Genomic DNA, 21,052 nt, shown 5'->3' on the forward strand with positions numbered 1-21,052 from the left:
TTCATTATCACTTCCATTTCCACTTTCAGATATTTCCTCTAGTAATATTTCTTCCGGATCACTTTCAAATTCTGGATCTAATGTTTCGAATTCCAAGTCGCCATCATCACTGATCTCACTGTTCGAACTGTTAAGTAGCTTTTCGATCTCATTATCAGATAAATAATTTTGCTTTGCCATTGCGTTCGTACGCTACGAAAAAAAAAATTAAAACAAAGTCACAAACAAAAATCACAATACTAGAAATGTGCCCGAATGGTTGACAACATCTGCGCGGGACTGTGAGAGACAAAGACGGAAGGACAGAGCGAGAGATATGCTGTTTCGTCGGCTGCTCGAATTCAACTGAGAAGAAATGAGTTTTTGCGTGTTTTTAAACACAATTATTCTTATAACTTTTTTGAAACGTGTCCGATTTTAATCATTTTTGAGTCGAAATGTGGGTAAATATTTTATGAAAGAATAGAGAAAAGGAAATTAGCCTAAACGAGATATTTGCCGCAAAATCTTTTTTTTTTAAAACACTGGGTCAAACCAGACCCATCACCGGAGTCGAGGTGCTAATCACCTTCAATATTTTTCTAGATAATTTTCCGTGATACTTGTTATATACTATTGAAGTTATGTTACGTTTATGTGTTGGGAATGCGTGTTTTTGTCGTGTGCGACTTTCAGATATTTATTTATTTCTTCACGATCTCCATATAACGTTGAAACACTAATAGACCGGTCGGTGGGTGAGTTTACATCGCTTTTGGGTCCCACTCAGGCGTAGTGGGTTCAATTCGTCAGCTTGCTAAGTCCTACATCACAACACAAGCAACATTTTTCGTTTACTGTGGTCTAAGTAGGAGATTTTTAAATATTGTCAGGTTATTCTTATCCAGGAAACGTTTGTTTTTCTTTAAAAAAAATATATTTGTTTGTCTTTCTTTAAAAATATATATATATTTGTTTCCCTTTCTTTAAAAAATAATTTATATTTTTTTTAAGGAAAGATATACTATTTTAGGACAGATGTATATTTAGATGAAATATTTTAGGACAGTCTAAAATGAGAATCCTTCCTAGTTGGACAGCCAAAAGCATAAAATGTAATGAATATTATAAAAAAAAATATACACATATATAAGATGATTAAAAAACAATTATTTTGTTTATTTTTTGAAATTTGAAGTACTGTGTTATTTTATTACAAACACAAAAAACAATGAAGCATTTTTTATGAGAAAAACAAAAAGCTATGGAGATATTTGAAAGAACATGTAATATTAAAACAACGAACTAAATTCCAACATAAAAATAATACATTGCTAACCCAGGTAACGTACCTACCTACTTTACAAAGAAAAAAGTTGAAGTAGCACAGAGAGATTCAAACAAATGACTTTGTCAAAACAACAAAGTAAAAGCTATCATGAAAATACATAACATATTTTACGAAATAAATTCATGAACATACAACACAACAATTTTAACATCGTTACAGCGGCGAGTAGCAGGCGTCCCCGGTGCGGGCCAAAACTGTTGGTAAATTTTGCCAACATTCGCGGCCTGCACACAAATTTAAATTCCGTCCATCACCATCTTTTGTCCCAACGTCCCAACCTTCTTTTCCTATCCGAAACTCAGATAGCCGAGCCGCCAGACTCCTCCTATCTGGACTGCCCGGGCTTTACCCTCGCAAGCAAATTCCGACTGAAAGGAGGAGTCTGCCTCTATAGTCGAGCTGACGTCAACTGTGTGCGACTATTGAGTCTGGAAAACTCCAGATTCGACGTAATGTGGGTGCGCGTCAATCTTGCCAGTACGGCAAGATTCTACGCATGTCTATACCGCTCACCGAACCATAGCGAATCAGACACTTCCGAGCTCTTCAAACATTTGAGCGATACTATTGATGATCTCTTGCCCCGCTACCCTTCGGCCGAGTTTATTGTTCTGGGGGACTTCAACGTTCATAACGAACCATGGTTGAAGTTCTCAGGCCCAACGGACTCGGCTGGCCGACAGGCGGAATCCTTTGCCATTTGCTACGGATTAGAGCAATTGGTTCAGGAGCCTACAAGGGTTCCTGATGTCCAGACTCACCGCTCCAATCTGTTAGATCTTTTCTTAACTACTGTGCCAGACGGTTATAAGATTGACGTCACAGCGCCTCTGGGATCATCTGACCACTGCCTAGTGACGACATCAATCCCCGTTAGCCTCAGACCAACCAATGAGAGGCTGAGGAGAAAAGTGTGGCACTATAGGTCAGCAGATTGGTTCGGTATGCGGGCCCATTTCAACGCTTTTCCGTGGTCAGCTGTTTGTTTTCGGACTTCGGACCCTTCAAGATGTGCCCAGGAGATTGGTGAAGTCATCAAATCGGCGATGGATGGCTTCATACAATCGACTACTAAAGAAACTGGTGTGGGCTCAAAGCCGTGGTTCAGTCGACAATGCTCCGAAGCAGTCCGACGAAAAAACGCGGCTTACCGAGCCTACAACACATCTCGAACGCCCGAAAGCAGATCAGCATACAACAAATCGGCAAAGGAATGCAAGAGAATCATCAATAGGTCGAAATTCGAACACGACCTGCAGATCAGCAAAAAGCTGGCTGCCTGCCCGCATGGCAGCAGAGCATTCTGGTCGCTTGCGGGCTCAATAGGTCGAAATTTTTGCAAACCCAGTTTGCCACCTCTTACCAGACCTGACGGCTCACTAGCAAACACCGCCACCGAAAAGGCTAACTTATTAGGGAAAATGTTTGCGGAAAACTCGACCCTCGACGACGGGGGTGCTGTTCCGCCGTCGGTTCCTCACTGCGGCTTCTATATGAAAAAGCTGAGGATCCGGCATCGGGATGTACTCCACGTCATACGGGGGCTCGATGTTAACAAAGCTAGTGGACCTGATGGAATACCTGCCCTGGTATTGCAGAGGTGTGCTGCGGAAATAGTTCCAGTTTTGACAAAGCTCTTCAAAATGTCCCTGAAGTGTGGCACTGTGCCCTCTGGTTGGAAAAAAGCGGTCATTCACCCTATTCCCAAGAAAGGTGACCGCTCCAACCCGGCCAACTACCGCCCCATAGCGATCACATCAGTTCTGTCCAAAGTGATGGAACGTGTGATCAACGACAAACTGCTCACATACCTCGAGAAGAACAAAATTATCAACGACCGTCAATACGGATTCCGGCGGAACCGCTCGTGCGGTGATCTTCTCGCGTATGTGACGCATGTTTGGGGGCGGTGCCTGAAACGTCACGGTGAGACCCAAACGGTCGCACTAGACATATCCAAGGCCTTTGACCGGGTCTGGCACCGAGGACTTGTCAACAAATTGCATTCTTACGGACTTCCCGCATCCCTGTGTACGTGGATTGCTGACTTTTTAAGGGATAGGTCGATTCAGGCGGTTGCTGACGGTTTCACCTCTTCCTCGCACTCCATAAATGCTGGCGTCCCACAGGGATCGGTTCTGTCTCCGACTTTGTTTTTGTTGCACATCAATGACCTTTTGACATGTGCACCGATTCATTGTTACGCGGATGACAGTACAGTTCATGATAGCTTTTTGTTTGACAAGCCCCCAAAGGGCACACAAACTCCAACGGCTCGGAGGGCTTTGAAGCAGAGAATGGACGGTTATCTCGAGAGTATTTCCTCCTGGGGTAAAAATAATCTCGTCGAATTTAATGTTTCAAAGACCCAATCCTGTCTGATTACGTCTAAAAGGGATCCAAATGATAATCTAGTCTCCTTCAACGGAAGCAATCTTCCGAACAGGCCTTCCATTGATATGCTTGGTGTAACTATAAGTGACCAGCTCAGGTACGGGGGCTCCATCGAAGCCAGAGTAAAGTTGGCCTCTCAGAAGCTGGGCGTACTGTACAGGGCCCGCAGATACTTTAATAGTACACAACTGCTCACCCTGTACAAATCGCAAGTGCGCCCTACTGTCGAATTTGGCAGCCATCTCTGGTCTGGAGCCCCAAAATACCTGAAAAAAACCCTTGACTCTGTGCAGAAACGGGCGGTCCGTTTGATAGATTCCCCAATCTTAACAAACGGACTGCAATCTTTAGAGCACAGGCGTCAAGTAGGTATGCTGTCCTTGTTCTATCGGTATTACAATGGAAGATGCTCTGAGGAACTAGCGTCATTGATCCCTTCGGCACCGGTGCGTAGTCGGGATACACGCCAAACGCGCGCCCAACATTTGTACACAGTTGACACTTGTCACATGAGAACGGGTCGCTTCTACGATTCGTTCTTAAGTTCAACAGCTCGGCTGTGGAACGAACTGCCGGCCTCTGTGTTTCCTCCCTCCTACAACATGGGATTCTTCAAGACCCATGTTCACTCCTTCCTCTCCAAAAAAAGACCCTCCACACAGCATCCCCAAAGATGACATAGGCCCCGAGGGAAATTATTTTCTTCAGGGCCTCCTGTGTGGAGTAAATATAAAAAAAAAAAAAAAAAAAAAACTACCCAGGCAATGTGCTTTACAAAACTGCAGCTAGTTTAAACTACGTAAATCAAATACTGTAAAATCACAGGCAGAAACAAAAATTAAATTATCAATGCATTAAGGTAAAGCTCTGTAAATACAGTATTTAGTTACCTACGTAAAGCACTTTATAAAAGTTGACCCAGATGTAAAGATATCCATGTTCGACGGCGTTATAAGAAGTAAGCTGGAGTAACCTAGAGAAATGTGGACTACGCACAAAACTAATAAATAAATATGAAAAAAAAAACACAAAAAAACCTCAGGTGCGTCTTTATGCGGACGCATGGAACTTATCCGTGGTTCATGTACTATACAGACTTATTTGAGGCAAAAAATAGATTTAGCCTAAAAATCAGACGCTATGCAAATCTTGCAATGGTTAGTTATAATATAATTCATAACTCCATTCCTCTTGGCCCGCAGAATTCAGCTGTAGTCTTCAGACACGAGGCATTGTGCTGTTGAATGAAATGTCTGAAAAAGTGGATCTATTTAATTCCTCTTTAAATAGCCCTACAACTTTTTTGTGTATTTATCTTCCCACGTGTTAAGAGTGTCAAAATGAAAAGATTGTACTCTAATTGAATTAATAATCTGTCTTACAATAATAATAAAAATATAAAAACGTAAGTGAAGCAAACACACGATACTAAACATAAAATCAAACAAAAGCCCGTTATCAAAGCAAATGGGTTTTCACCTACAAATAATAATTATTTGTTTTCAGTAATTCTGCCTGAACTCGCGCCAATTCGGGCATATCAGGCTCATAATGTACCTGTTTTGTCGGTGAGAGAAAATGTATGTGAAATTGTACTAAACTTGGGATCGTTACACGTCGATTTCATTTGGTTCGGTGGTTTTTCCGAACTGTTTCCATCAGCGAGTAAATTTGAATTAAAGTTTCTGAATAAACAATGTTCAGTTGTTAGGGGCTGAAACGAATAATGTTGTTTGGTCAGTAAGGAATGATGTCGTGGAGGATGCCAGTTATTATTGACGTGCATTCAAAAACAATACAAAGTCCCAACAGCTCCCAACTGTCTGAAGTCTTTGATACTATGACATCCCTAATTGGGGTATGTTTTTTTTTTTTTTTTTTTTTTTTTTATAGTGAATACCTCACAAGAGTCCCAACTGCTCCCGCCTGGAGCCAGTGAGACTATGGCATCCCCAATCGGGGGATGTTGTGAGGCTGAAGGTAAGTGGAGAAGGGAAAGAGGAAGGTGGGGAAGTACCTGGCTATTCAGATCTAGTCACTAAACACGGCTAAAGCCATTTGGAGCAACGTTTCAATTCTGAATGGTGGTCTTACACCAGGGCGATACTGGTAGTATCTAAGTTGTTGTTGTATCTAAGTTCTTTATCTATGTTGTGAGGCTAAAGATAGTGGGGAGGGAAAGCAGATGTAAAAGATGAATTTGGGAAGTATCCGTCTATCTAGGTCTGGTCACCATCATGGCGTAAGTAATTTTAAGCAACATTTTCATTCTTAATGATTGTCTTTCAACAGGGCGATATTGTGATTCTATTGCATTTTTGACAAAATGTCTGACTTTTTGGATATTCTAGAATTATTATTTCAATTTTTAATCATATTAAATCAATTTTAAATTTCCTAGAAATTTTTGATGTTTTGTTTAAAAATGTCTGTATTAAGTTTTTTTTTTACTTTTTCTTGTCTAAAATCAAAAATTTGAAATTCTTAAACAGCAAAGTAAATAAAAAATTTTTAATCTTGTTTTTAAAGTGATATTAGTTTAAACGACATCTTCAAAATGAAAAAAAAATATATAGAACATTTAATTTACCTTGGAAAAATTTCGAAATTCTATGACAAATTATCATAATTATTACCACCCAACAGATAAACACTCCCCTTATAAAATAAGCAACTTGTATATTGATGTTTGGAAAAGCAATGTATATATCAATTTTAGTCGTTTATCAATAGAATAAAATTTTCAATACGTGTTTTAGTAAGACCGTCAATTATTTTTAAATGTATATGTGGGTAGTTACTTTTGGCGTGATCGTCACGAAACAAATTCATCCAGTCTCATTTTGAAATCCATGATTTTGAATTTGGAATATTCAGAATTCCGAGTATTCAATTGATTTGAATTTTTGGCAGCGCATCAGCAAACAACGCATATGGCGCTGCTAGCAGTGCTAGCTGTCGCCCAAATCAGCCAGGAATAAGTGTGATTAATTGCCGCCAGAGGGATTCGTTCCGAATTCAAATCTGACGTTTATTCCGACAGCCACGACACCATCACGACTTCAAGTATTGTATTGCGACCGACCGACTGGTCGAAATAATTGATGACGAGCGTGAAATTTATTTTTGCTCCAGCATCCGTGTGTTTGTAGAGAGTTATAAGATTCACTCGTATGCATTTGTGACATCCGTCAATTGGGATGTGTTCTGAGAGTAAAAAAAGTGGGAAAGGGATGGAGACGGAAGGAAGAAGGCGAGGGGAAAGTGTTGAATCTGACTGTTCAGATCTGGTTATGTAATGATTTTAACAGTTCACTTTATGAACGTTGTTTTTGTGTATCATCAACCTTCCCTTTAATGGGGTGGTCAAATCCCCGTCCCTGCTGTAATACAAACGACTTTTAAACATAGTTTCCTTTAGATTTGCAGAATATTAATGCTTTTATATTATTCTAACTAAATGTGGTTTTGTTCAAAGTTATCAATTGCTTTCTGCAATCAAATCAATCAAAGTTATCATTCACATAAATGTTACTAATACCTACTGTGCAGTGACACTTGAGAGTCGAGAGTCGTTTTTAGGTAAATGTAGTTTCGTTTAATTAAACAAAAAATTGAGTCCATGTACACCTTGAAGGAGTAACCAGTTGTTACATATAACAGGGCGGGAATGCGATGGGTCCCATCAACTGTTCGAATCTGGTCACTAAATACGGGTAATACCGTTTCAACTAATGTTTCATTTCTGAATTGTCTTAAGCTCTTAACAGGAACCCGCTTAAAAATATTTAACTGTTCCGAGTTATTTAGCTAATGACTTATTTGGGCAACATTGTTCAAATAAATGAAGCGGGAGAGAGAAAGCATAAGGGGATGCATTGTGTAAAGTTTCAAAATACGTTGAATATTCAAATTTTGTACATAGCTAAAGTCATTTCGTAGTCGAGGGTAAGGCTCTCGACTACAAATTCAAAGGTCGCGAGTTTAAATCCGGTGTGAAGTAAATTTTATTTAATTAATTTGTATTGCTTTACAACCATACATACTCAGCACAGAGACCCATAGTGAGGACAAAAAAAACTCAAAATAAATATTATTATTATTATTTAATTATTATTATTAAAAAAAAAGAAAGACAAACATTCCCGGGTTACGAATAACCTGACAATATTTGAAAATCTCCTACTACCACCACAGAAAGCTGAAAATGTTGCTTGTGTGAATGAAAATGTTGCTAATATCAAACATTAAGAAAAAAATATACAGTCGGTAATGGAAATAAAAATAAGAACATGTCGATTAATGCCATATTTACTGCTTGTTACAAAGTAGAAATGTCGATATCGTATATAGACCGGTCATTGACTGAGTTTGCATCGCGTTTGGGTTCCACCTAGACGTAGTGTGTTTAATTCTATATACTTCCTCTCTCCACTACCTTCTGCCTCACAACATACCCGAATTGGGGATGTCTCACTGGCTCCGGACGTGTCTCTGATCAGTATCAGTATTCACATAAAAAATGCAATTCAGCCTTTTAAAATTATTCTTTTTCAATTTATTAACATCCACGACAGAGAGGTAAGCTTTTTAAACCCGTGAACCAAGGTGTCTCATGCGTTGAGTAACGTTCTGGTGAAAAACTAACAAATAGAATTGGAACTTTGCTTGAATGACTACAGCTATAATGTGAACACATGGCTACTTCATGTTATATCACAGTACAGGGCCCTAGTTAGTAGGGAAACTTTTGCAGTAATAAATTTGAGACACAGGTTTGAGTACCACCGCCCCGGGAACTACTCGCTGGTTAACCAACATCTTTGCATTAAATTGGCCAAGTTTGTTGACTTATCAGTGGTGACCGGCTTCATCGGGTGAGGTTTATATTGTATATTATTTTAATTTTTATCAACTTTAATTTGTAGAACTCCTTTATAATTTTAAGTTTTTCGTAATATTTTTGAATGTTTTTTTTTTTTTTTTTATAGTGAATACCTCACAAGAGTCGCAACTGCTCCCGTCTGGAGCCAGTGAGACTATGGCATCCCCAATTGGGGGATGTTGTGAGGCTGAAGGTAAGTGGGGAAGGGAAAGAGGAAGGTGGGGAAGTACCTGGCTATTCAGATCTAGTCACTAAACACGGCTAAAGCCATTTGGAGCAACGTTTCAATTCTGAATGGTGGTCTTACACCAGGGCGATACTGGTAGTATCTTCCACTCTGTAATCTGAATGTGTAAAAACAAAATAAAAGATTTATCCAGGGCACGGTTGCTGATGTGCCTGCCCACAAGTTGCGTGGTGGGTCGGATAGGCAAAGGCTGGTTGCAAAAGATTCTCTGACCTCTCCAGCCGGACCCTGTTGACCGAACACTCCCCCAGATTTCTACCTACCCCTCATAGGTTTTTCCTTTCCAAAACTTCTCCTGATTTATTTTCTCAAAAAAACTCTTCTTACAGCATCCCTTAAGATAACAAAAGCACTAAGGTATATTTTCTTTAGAGCCTTCTATGACGAGAATACAAAATTTAATTGAAAAATATTTAAAAAAAAACATATTTTCACCGGCTAATTTCTTCCCAAAACTTCCTTTACTTAAAAAAAAGTGGGTGTGTCAAGCCTACGCAAGACAGAAGTGAAACTTCTAGTATTCCTCTCTCTCTATTTTCATTTCATCATCTCTATTTTCTCTCTTAGGTTAGTTTGAAAATTAGAGGTTAAATAATTCAACGACGAAGCATGGATTTGCTTTTTCTAATATTTTCTTATAGATGAATGACGTTCGATTAATGTATAGTTCCAAAAATTTTCAATTTATTCACAAGTATACAATATTACATAAATAACAATATTACAATTAAAAATTACAAAGAAATTACAATGACAATGATGTGTTCATCACCTCTATCTCGTCACTACTCATTTTTAACCTTTCCCTTACTGTGCTAAAAAAATACACGCGTTACGGTGCTGTGTAGTCAATACACATCTCAAAATAAGCGATTTAATATCGGAAAAATATGAATATTCATAGCTAATCGATTATGTTTATTATATTTTATATCAAAAGTGATAAAAATTGTAATTTAATTGCTGAAAACATGAAAAAACCATCGGCAGATGCTAAAGAAACGCGCAAGGGGTCCACATCTAACGACGGTTCGCGGCCAACTGGCTGGCACAAACACAGCTATGCGGTCGAAGGTATGGATGGTCTAAATCAAAAACTACAACTGCAGAAGTGTGGATGTCTCATGTTCCCGCATAGCGAATTAAAGCGGGACATCAATAGCGTGTCATTTCCTCGCAAACTCTTCGCGTATTGGTAACACACGGTTGATTGTATTGGTGGATTTGTTCCCGATTTTTAACAAAAAACTCTGATTTTTAATTGAATTTGAAAACTACGTAAAATATTATTTTTTAATTCAGTGCATAAATGTATAACGGAGGAATACCTAAAATCTGAACCCAGAATTCATTATATTTATAGAGTTATTAAAGTTATTAGAAGCAATGTGTAGTAGATACACACCACAGATGAGGAAAGGTTAACACTGAAATTCTGTACCAAACCGTATGAACCACAATCAATTACGTATTTCACTCGTATTACACTCACGACGCAGTATACTAACCAAGCAGCTGATGCTTGGCGTGGCGCAGTTCGCTGGTGTCTGAGAGAGAGGAAAGAAGAGAAGAGAGAGAACGTTCGTGAGCGGCTCCCCCACCTCAACAAGCGCATATGGTGAGAGAGGGACAGTGAACGGTGAGCGGTGGTGGGGGTACCCGCATTTTCGTGTCGATCCTGACTCGGTTTTACTCCGTCCCCGAAAATCCATTACGCGCCTAAAGAAGTTTCACTTCAAAAAAAACTCGCACATCATCCCCAAAGATGACAAAGGCACTGGGGAGAATTATTTTCCTTAAGGTTTTCTATGTCGAGTTATTATAAAAATGAAATAAAATGATCAAATTAGCGAAACGCTTGTTTTAATTTCCAACTGTCTGCTGCTCGTCAAATCATCATCGTTTTGCAAATTGCGTAAAAAATCAATTTTATGTAAAACATGATTAACGTGACTATAATTTATTCCAAGGCACAACAACGATTTCACAAATAACAAATTCCCAGATAGCTACGTGGAACTCAAACGTGCCCTGAAATTTAATTCTGTTTCACGATATTCCATTAGAACAAATACCTACCCGTATTAGTACATTATGTTGACGTAAAGTCTATACGAAAAATTCCTCCATTTTTTTTGGTTAAAAACTTCACCAAGCTTCCGAAACTAGGCTTTTGTCTCGTGAAAACAAAGTTAAAAATGCGTGTTCGATTTTGAAAAGAACTATGTACTTAATAGTTATAATGACCCAAACTTTTGCCGAATTTTCAAACTAAGATGTTTTCAAAGCACCCCATGAAAGTTGTAGTACCTTGGCTTGTCAATTTAAAATATTCAGAAAGAAAAACCTGCCCCATTTTCTAAATTGAATCTTTGGAAACTTTCTCGAGCGATACTTTTTAAAGTCTCCCGACGAATAAAGCTCCTCAGGTATTTCTTATCAATATACGGTGAAGTTTTTTTATTACTTCAGAAGAAATGGGTCTTTGTACGGTGTTATATTATGACATGTAAGTTATTTTGTATTACGACTATCAATTGAACTTAATCTATAAAACGATAAAATGTTTATTTATTTGAAAGAAAATTTACATTGGATGATAAATTATGAATGTTATTTTAACCGCCATGCTGAGGATGCCCCTGTATTATGGCGGGTGAAATTAACAGATTGAAGAATTTAATAATATTAATAATAGTAAGTAAATTAAATTATACAATTCCGATTCAGTTTTTATTTTATGTGATAAATAATTAATTAATCATTCACAAGTGCTATTTTTTATATGAATTAAATCAATTGAGGAATGTGAAATATGTGTGGAGAAAGATTAGGGGGTTGAAGTGTAGATTTTATGGGTGTTTTAGTTGAAATGTGTTGTATGTTAGGATCCATAGAGTTATTTGTGTTTTGAAAGTATGGAGCAGAGTTTCTTTTTTGGGATATCAGGGTAGATAGATAGGTTAATTGTCTTTGTGCTGATGTAATATGAGGTTAGGGTACATTGTAGTGTCGTTTGGCTATGTTTTCTCAATTCAATTCAATTCAATTTGTTTATTAATTTCAAAAACATTACAAAATTGTTAATTTCAAAGCGTTTTTAAAATAATTTTTATAATAAGAATTAAAAGATTAATATTTACAGTGTGTATATAAACTATACCAGTGATAATAAAGCTTGCCTTTTAAAGGAAGCTTCATTGATGGCAAACATGTCGATATAGGAATTGATTCTGTTCAACAGCAAGATTGCTCTCCCCACAGGCATGACCATTGGCAAGTTAGTTCTGTAGGCCGGGAGATAAAATAGTCTATGTTGTCGGTGACGTAGATAACCATCGGGAACATAGAAATGAATGCTCTCCATGATGACCGAGTTTTCAAACCATCCACGAATCAGTCTAAAGAAATGTGTAGCAATGCGCATATCTCTCCTGACCCGTAGATAGTTCATTCCGAGCAAACCCAAAAGAAAGTCAGTTTCTGTGTTGTAAGAGTGTTTATTTTATTGTATTTATACAAGAAATGTTTTAGCATAAATTTTAAATGGAGTCGGCGTATATTTAAGACAAAATACTCAATAAAAAGTTGGAGTTAGGAATATCTTGTCGGTCGCATATTTGTATCGAACATGAAAAATGATTTATTGCATTTAATATCAATTGCGGTTATAGTTGCACACATGCAAGTTTGATGACCCCCTTTTCCAAATCATAATATTTACCAGTTGAAAAATGCATCAATCTGTTACCAAGCGGCAAAAAGATTGGATGGAACATGAAACAGTTCGATAACCCTATTTTCTAAAACGAGATTAAAATATTGACAAAGCCAGTTGCTGGGCGAAATATTATTCACACCACAATACCTGCCTTTTGAAAACGTAAAAACGTTTTTGCAAGCTGACTTCACACAAACGCTTGTAAGAGATATTATAAATAGCCATTAAAAACAAGATATTGGAGCATTCAAGTACTACCACGAGTGGACGGAACACCTCCAGTCACAACGCGATCTGTTATAATTTAAAATTATAAATTCCTGAGTTTCAACTGAAAGCCGTATTCACTTTTGTTCCTCCATCACGGCACAACCATTTAAAAATATTACAACTATGTGCAACGAACTCTTTACTGCCGGCACTTTAGGCTGATTGACTTACATGTGTCTAGTAGAATGGTTCGTCAGAAGGTACCTTACCATTGTAACATTGCAGGTACCAAAGCAAAAATAAATTCAATAATGAACCGACTGCACAATGCAGGGAATAAATATCACATGAACACCAACGGTACTGAATGTCTATCAGCCTTTAAAAACATTTTTATTAAAATTGTATATCTTGATAGCTTAGTAATGTTTATAAATTTTCAAAGTATCTAAATTTATAGGAATGTGCATCCTATAGTTTATTCTGTTTGTTGCCAAGTTAATATTTCTATACTTGTACATATTTTAATTGTGATATATTTATTACACTTGATTATATCAAATGTATTTTAAATTGTATCATATGTAAAAGCCCTAATTTTGCGTGTAAAAATAAATAAATATATGTCATTAATTATTACGTCCTATTAGAACGTAGAAAAATTAATACGTAGATAAAATCTGCATATTAAGAAAACAACATAGAATTTGTTACAAATATTAATCTAACAGACTTCACCTTTCCTTGTACACTGAATGGTGGCATTAAACATCGATTATCTATACTTATTACCAAGTCTGTGTAGCCTATGCATTGGCGAATTTTCAATGAATTAAACTCTTTTGTCGACATTCTTCCCGGGGGCATTTTTTAATGAACGGTCACGAGAAGCCATCTGACCGCGAAAGTTCAAAGCATCTCATGCTTGCAATCCGGCCAGTAATTTACTCGCGCATTTGTCAGGTGCGGTTTATCCCACTGAATAACGCCTTTGCCAATATATGTCTCGCTTGCTTTATTGCACCGTGAAAAGTGGGTTTTATCTCTTTTATGTCCGAGGATATAAAATCCCTCGCAGCTTGTAGATTGCGATCAATTTATTTTTCCGATTAACGAATGACTTTATGTTGGAATGAAATTCGTACATTCATGGATCAATATTTGATAAATAAATAAAATATATATGTATTGCCTTTATTATTTTTCGAAATTATTAAAGCTTTAATTTTTATTGAAAGATAGACTTTATTACTGAAACATAAATTCACAATTAATCAAATAATGCTAGTAATTTTAATAAATGTATTTTAGGCTAAGGTTTATATTTTCAGTGTTAATATTTTCGTTGATTGATTTTTGGCGTAATAATAATAACTAGCAGTTAAAAACCCGCTTCGCGGGTTTTTTGCTGCTAGGCCCTGCGGGCGGCACTAAGTAGGGCTTCGCCCAGTATAAGGGATACCAACAACAGTTAAAGTTAACCTATAACAACCCAACCTAACCTAACCTATCATTTTATTATACATATAAGTACATGTCAGATTAAAGATTTATAAATATAAATTGATATTTATAAATGTCTAATTTTACAATCAATGAAGCGTTTATAGCTTCCGTGTGTGTTTCATGTTTTATCATTGGGTTGGCAGTGCCTACACTTCCTACAATCAAACCCGTATTATGCGCGAGCTTCTTCTGTCAAAATGGTGCGAAATTATTATTTACGTAAATAATATTAATTATCAATATTTAAAAAAATTGTAAATTCAAAGAGTTGTTGTTTATTGTCATTAAGTTGAATCAAATATTTGTTTTCTTTTTAAATGCGTATTAAAAAGGTAGTTTGAATAGATGACATTGTAGGTATTTGTTATGGATTATTTCAAATGAAACACTATAATTCGCTATTATGCCGCCAGAGGTGCGCTCTGTCGGCCAATAGGGAAACTACTCCAGCGGCCGGTAAAGGAGGGATTGATATTTTCAAGGAACGAATGCGTTATATCACGTGATATTTTGTGCGAACGCCATGGGGAATTACATTTTATTATGTACGTATGCATTGATATACAATGGAAATAGATAAAATAATGTTATCCGATTAAACTTTATTTTATTAAAAAACAAATAACTTTTTTAACTTCACTTTATTATATACAACCAATACATGTTTCATGAACGAAGTATACACCGAAGTCAAAAATTAAATATAGATTACAATTGGAAAAAAGAAGTGGAAGGAGGGGGGAGGGGTAAGAGTAGGCTGGGTTTATAAGAATTAGGAATTACAATATGAAAGACCAGTTAAGTGGGAAAATATTTAAAAGAGAGTTTATAAAAAAAATTCTTGTTAATTACATCTACTTTTATAAACATGTTCTCTTATTTCTAAAATTTCGAAATTATTTATTTGTGATGCTTTATATCCTGTGTGAAGTATTTTAAGACCTGAAATTTTTTTTGCATATAACCATAAAACAATATATTCATAAGACAAATAACATTTAATAACGGTTATTCTAATAAATTGATAGTTGAAATACTAAATAAAATAATTAAACATATTATCTTCAAACGGTATTTTTACCCTAGTTCTTAAGATATAAATAAACAATGGCGTAGAATTCTGTTTGTGGATAACGACACTTCTAAAATTATATATTATATAAACATTCCTGGTACTATTCAACCGGCGTTTTACACTAATAACAGAATGAATAAATATATTCTTAATAATAAAGATTGCGAAAATCAAACAAAAAAATCAGGAGTTTATAAACTCAATTGGGCTGGATTGTAATTTATTTTACAAAGGTAGAACCAATAGAAACTTTGAAGTCAGAACTAAAAAACATCTCAGTGTTCTAAATGGAAATAGTGAATATGAGTTTGCAAATCATCTTTTGAATCACACTTTCGATAAAAATTCTGGTCTTAAAATACTTCACTCAGGATTAAAGCATCGCAAATAAATAATTTAGAAATTTTAGAAATTAGAAAACATGTCAATATAAAATCAGATGTAATTAATAAGCAAAAAAAAATTATAAATAATAATGAAAAATGCCATTGCAAAGTTGAACTAAACTTCCAGAAGAAATCTTATTATTAAACGCTTGATGTTCAAGTAATTTTGCATATTTAAATATACGCGCCAGTCATTTGATTCGTTTCTTCACCGCCAGAGGGGCGCTCTGTCGGCCACCTATAGCCACGATGCGTATCGGGTATCGGCCATATTGAATTAACGCGAGCTTTTTTCGTCAAACGTCAAACGTAATCACGTAATTGTGGATAATTTTCACTGTAATGTAATTAATCCAATGGATTATGAACTTTCTAAGACATATTTTCTTCGATATTATCCAAAAATTGTATGAGCAGAAACGATATTTTTTAAGAAATATCGTATTACATGTGGCGATTCTATTTCAGTATGAAATCGTGTCTTAATCTTTAAAGTCTTATTTAAACAAAATTTGAATTTGACCAATCACAGGGCCTACACCGTCCAGACGCTGGAGTAATAATATTATCAGATTGGAGAGTTTTTACTATCTCCATTTTTTTAAATGAAATCCTCACTGGGATCTCCCGTGCTGATGATTTAATTTTCATATTTTTAATATTTAGTAGTATGGATAGTATAAAGTAATTATAATTATATTAAAGAGTGTTTTTTCTGAAATAATTATAAATACATTACAAGTTTTTTGTTTTGTTTAGTGGAGTGGTTTCGGATAAAGTCTGTATTTGGTGTCAGTACCTACATATATAATCAAATTCTGATATGTATAATTGTATAATTTTCGATAGCTCACTAGATATATTCTGTTTTTGAAATCCATTTAAAAGCCCGGCTGGGCATAAAACAAATTAAAATAAAATAAAAATCTCCCTGTGTTTTGTATCGAACTTTTTTTTTTGAGATAAGCCTCGCTACTCTACTTTCTCTTTGATAAAACAAAGTGCCTTTTAGACAACCTTGCAGCGTTCCTCGTCAGGGCAAAATGTTGTAGGCTGTGGTGAAATACGGAGTTATTTGTGAAGAAATAATTCTAATGCATTGATCAGTGAATAATTTGCCATAAAAAAGCTATTTAATATTATAATTTCTCAAAAAATGTCTTGGATTCAAGAATATCCATTTGTACGGTGGCTGATAATTTTTATTTGGACATTTGGATTCGATTTTGTAGTGTAACCTTTGCCGAGTTAAACTTTTGTTTTCGAGTAAATCAAGTCCGATTGTAACGTGTTCTATTACACGTAAATGAAATCCAAAATAAATACGTCAATGAAGAGCTCATTCAATTCGATTACTTCAAAAAATTTCAAAAATATCGGTCGCTAAGAGGAGTAAATATCTTTGGTATACGGTATTTTATGCTCCAAAAGTTTTTAAATCTTTAGGTGATGATAAAAATTGAAAAATGAAATTTTCAGATTGACAAAATATAAAGTTTTTTTGGTTCTCTAAGTGATGTAGATTCATCAATTTTTAGCGAGTTTCCGAACAACTTGTTTAAGTACTAACTAGTATACTACTAATGATATGAAAAATGCGAAATATCCGATTCAAAATGTTATATATAAGACTGAATAAGTAACATTTGAGATTATTAGAAATTCATTGAAACTATTATATAAATATAACTGTACCTGTGATTCCCGCCACAAAATTACACTTCAAAAGATACCAAAATTAAGTATAACAAAATTTCACCTGGAAAAGTTAAAGATATAGCAATATTTTGTTAAGTCGAGGAAACACCACAACAATTTAACAATTATCTGATAAGGCAGTGGGTTTTCATTGAATCTAATAAAATATGTTAACTTATAAACATAAAAAAGAAAGGGTTTCTTTGTTCTGAAAGTGAGAATTAAACAGTGGCGGTGTTTAGATAAACATAATATCCAGAAAACCTATTATACGTAAACTTTACTTGGACTGTAAAAACCAATGCCAGAGCTTAAACTAGAGTAGCCCTCTACTGAAACCAATACATATGTTCGAAGAACGAACAGGGGTTGGAATAGCCGCACTTTAAAGGGCTATTCCACACAGATAAAGTATAAATGAATTATATAGCTTGTGACAGGCGATGCGAAAACACAATGCATAAAGTTAATTTACAATCAACTTACCGGGAGAAGATGGTGAAATCTGCATAGTGAGCATCATCTGTCAGCACTGGAACGTTTAGCGTGGTTGTTAGCACTCATTATTTTGGTTAAATTGCGATAAAAAATACGTATTATGATTAATCCGATAAGACAACCGGGGATCGATATTTGACAGGACAAACGGTTTTGTGCGACTGCTCGGCCCACGGCCTCCGTGGATCCAGCTGACATGTGCGAAATTTAAACTATACAGTTTAAATTCTGACGGTACGATTGGTTAGTACACAGCCTGTCAAAAGCAATCAGCGTTACGGAACAACATATTTTAACGTATAAAAATACCAACTAATACCAAAATTCTGGATTCAGTGCGCCTATGGCATACCCGATTGGGGTATGTCATGAGGGTGAAGGTAATGGGGTGAATAGAAGAAGATCTGGGGGATGATGGGGGGAAAATACCTGGCTAATCAGATCTGATCACCAAATATGGTCTGTCCATTTCGATACCAGAAGTATCTACCACTTTCTAACGTACCGTATACATCACATATTATAATTTTAAATTGATATATTGTAAAATTACACAAATTAATCAAATAAAATTTACTTTGCGCTCGCCAGGATTTGCACCAGCGACCCTAACCCTATTGTAATGAAATCTTATTTCAGAAAAATGCATTATGTCGGTGAGTGCGTGATTTCTACCATAGAAGGCATTGTCACGGACAACGAGTCTATCTGAAAAGTTACAGCTCGATCGGAAACCAGGAAGTGGGTTTAAAGAAGATTTGCATTCATTCAAATTCAAGTACATATATTTCTAAATACTAAAACTCTTACCGAATCACGTTTCTCTCAGGCTGATCAAAATTTAACTATTCTTATATTTTTTTTTAAGGGTCAATCATTCAATTTGTAATTCAGCGGCAAACAGAATAAGGCTTCAAGGTTGATATTCCTCGCAATTGGCGATTTGAGAATCAGAGAGTATTATACAGTGAAGTCTTCAGAGGTCTGAGTCCGCTTTACTCTCTTCGGTGGAAGAAACTCTACACTCCGCAGTCTGAAGCTTAGAGGTGTAAGCTCGGCAGCCAACTATTGTAGCTGGCTATGAACTCGTATATTCTCTATGTATTCCCGGCAACGAGATTAGACTTTAAAGTGGAAGGAGTCAATTATTTCCCAAGTTTCTGAGGGGTAAGAGATTAAGTATTTACTCCGATTATAAATGATAAGAGTAAAACATTATTGCAGAAGTATTAGAAGTAGATGTTTGTTGAAAAAAGCAGTATGTTTAACTATATTAAATAATCTTAACGCCACGTTTTGTCTAATTCTGACTGTTGTTGAAACCTAAGCAATACGGAAGATTTTGAAATGGTGAAATGTATGAGAGCGTTTTACAAATACCCTTGAAATCAGTGGCGACTCGTAACTCGAGCTCGAGTGTGACAGGGTGCTAAGTTTGACAAATTGGACATTATTTGTCTTTGACAATACTGTTTTTTGTATGAAGATTTTCAGGAAATCCGTGCGGCGCACGGTCAAACTGAAATTTAATGAAAATCTTCATACAAAAAATCGAATTTTCAAAAAATAATAATAATCATTTTCGGATACACCCATCATCGATGCCATTGTTTGTAATATTAGTACTCAAATACATCCAAAAGTCACGAGCCGCCACTGCTTGATTAACAATAGAAAATAGTACCGACGTGAAGATGTGACAGTCTTGATAACGTTTGTCTTTGGAAAAGATTGCCCTAAAATCCATCGAAGCCAGAGTAACGTTGGCCTCTCAGAAGCTGGGCGTACTGTACAGGGCCCGCAGATACTTTAATAGTACACAACTGCTGACCCTATACAAATTGCAAGGCGCCCTACTGTCGAATTTGGCAGCCATCTCTGGTCTGGAGCCCCAAAATACCTGAAAAAAACCCTTGACTCTGTGCAGAAACGGGCGGTCCGTTTGATAGATTCCCCAATCTTAACAAACGGACTGCAATCTTTAGAACACAGGCGTCAGGTAGGTATGCTGTCCTTGTTTTATCGGTTTTACAATGGAAGATGCTCTGAGGAACTAGCGTCATTGATCCCTTCGGCACCGGTGCGTAGTCGGGATACACGCCAAACGCGCGCCCAACTTTTGTACACGGTTGACATTTGTCACATGAGAACGGGTCGCTTCTACGATTCGTTCTTAGGTTCAACAGCTCGGCTGTGGAACGAACTGCTGGCCTCTGTGTTTTCTCCCTCCTACAACTTGGGACACTTCAAGACCCATGTTCACTCCTTCCTCTCCACAAAAAGACCCTTCCACACAGCATCCCCAAAGATGACATAGGCCCTGAGGGAAATTATTTTCTTCAGGGCCTCCTGTGTGGAGTTAATATTAAAAAAAATAATAATAGGAGAGTAATAATAATAAAAAAACAATAATAAGAGAGAACACCCGAGGAATAAGAAAAACCTGATCGATAATAGTTTTTGCATTGGTTCTGAGTTACTCTAAACGTTTCGTAATGAAATCTTCAACAAGATCACAACAAAGGGCTTGATGTTGAATAACCTTCCAACCAAAATAATGATTAGCTGCTTTTTTTATGCTAGCAGCCCGATAGTAGTAATTATAATTAATAAAAAAACACTATCTATGTTACACATTACAGAATATTTACAATTATTAATGCAATGAAATAACTTCGGAAAGCTGCAATGCTACTAAGTTTTTTTATCCGTGGCAATTCATTTTTTAAAGTTATAGGAGTTTCAATATTTATTTTTACAAAAACCAAATTTTATCAAACTTTCAACTTTTCTAACAGAAAAGCTTATTTTCAGAAATTTGAATAACAAATCTTGAAAGCAAAAGAAAAGAAAATTACAATTATATTTCCAGTCATTAAACAAGAAAAATTTCAAATTTATTAATTTTCCTTAAAGTAAAAGCATCAAAAAGCATAACACAATTAATTATGTTTTTCTTAAAAATATTTTTTTCAGCAAAGATTCCGCTGTTAATAAATCAGTCTCTCTCCAACAAAAACCTTTTAAGGAAACATATTTAAACAAAAAAAATACTTACGACCTACGTACCCCTATAAATCATGGACCTTTCTTTGTTCAGTT

The 21,052-nt window shown here is 36.0% G+C and overlaps 1 protein-coding gene across 1 annotated transcript in view; it reads right to left on the bottom strand.

Moving 5' to 3' along the window:
• LOC149411363 (neuroligin-4, Y-linked-like) overlaps positions 1–21,052 on the bottom strand; it is an 887,216-nt gene that overhangs the window by 185,592 nt on the left and 680,572 nt on the right. The gene's annotated exons all lie outside the window — the stretch shown is intronic.

The sequence above is a fragment of the Hesperophylax consimilis genome, chromosome 26 (assembly GCF_061612785.1).
Source record: "Hesperophylax consimilis isolate HC1 chromosome 26, BYU_Hcon_1.0, whole genome shotgun sequence".
NCBI lineage: Eukaryota > Metazoa > Arthropoda > Insecta > Trichoptera > Limnephilidae > Hesperophylax > Hesperophylax consimilis.